Here is a 1,132-nt window from a genome sequence, read left to right on the forward strand (position 1 = left end):
CGGGGAAAGCAAACACTCATTCTGGTAAACAGGCCACCAACAAATATGACTTTTTTTTCTGCTCTATTCTTGTCTGCCATGGGAAAAACAAGAAATACAAGCCCCAATGCTTGGCCACTTAATCATTCATTTATTTCACATTTATTGAGTATATACTATGTTCCAGAAACCCTACAAGGAACTGGACCTACAAAACTAATCAAGACAGCAAGCCTGCATTGCAACTTTCATGAGGCCTTGCTACTTCCCTTCCTCCATAAAAATTAATTTGGGTCATGATGGGCAGTGAGATGGCATCTGCCAGCAGGGTCATTCAGGTCGTCGAGTCACATACTCCATTAATAAGGTCCTCTGACAGAAGAGACAACCGTAAACCCAATGTATCAGAAGTTTTGAGATCAACGGGACTACCACCTCACTCCTCTTCAACTTCACAGCATTCTGATGGAAGTAAATCACCAGCATGGCTGGTGCATCAGGGTCCACCAGACACTGCAGAAATAATAAAAACAGTACCTCAGGACAGAAATACAGAAGGAAACTTGTGTCCCAAAAAGAAATTGAATTTATCCACCGTGGAGGTCCAGAATAATCACTGACACTGTGGCTGCTGTTGGTCATCAGACAAAAGAAGAGTCTTTACAATAAAGGACTTCCAAAATGGCACATGAGAAATTACACATTAAACAACTTGAATAAATATTCTGTTAAAAAAATGAAATATAGAAAATTTAGATGGACACTGGCCTCTCCTAATATATGTATCTTGGTCAGCTTCTCTACACGCTTACCTAATTGTTCATATACTTATTAAAGTATACATTTTCCAATGTTAACCTATTACTTTACTCTTGATTATCAAGTATTACCAGTGTTGAGCTATTAAAAGCACACAATATCTAGTAAATTATTATATATTTCCCATAATTTCACTTTTCTTTCAGTTTCTGTTTAGACACAGGAAGATTTATCATACAGAACTGCTGCTTTTGGGAATTGGTTTTCCTGAAACTGGATGAGGCCCAGTGAAAGAACGACTCCATTATTTGTTCTTAGCTTTCTTAAAATTTTTTCATTCATGAAGTTACTAGATTATAACTATTTAAAAAGCATATCCTACATTAAATGATAA

At 36.7% G+C, this 1,132-nt stretch overlaps 1 pseudogene; it reads left to right on the plus strand.

Annotated features, from left to right (window-relative positions):
• The first annotated feature begins 275 nt into the window (after positions 1-275).
• On the plus strand, positions 276-592 carry LOC112828555 (alpha-ketoglutarate dehydrogenase component 4 pseudogene; annotated as a pseudogene).
• The last annotated feature ends 540 nt before the right edge of the window (positions 593-1,132 follow it).

Source organism: Callorhinus ursinus, unplaced genomic scaffold (assembly GCF_003265705.2).
Source record: "Callorhinus ursinus isolate GAN/ISIS: 27379988/994484 unplaced genomic scaffold, GSC_fseal_2.0 scaffold13, whole genome shotgun sequence".
NCBI classification, from domain to species: Eukaryota; Metazoa; Chordata; class Mammalia; order Carnivora; family Otariidae; genus Callorhinus; species Callorhinus ursinus.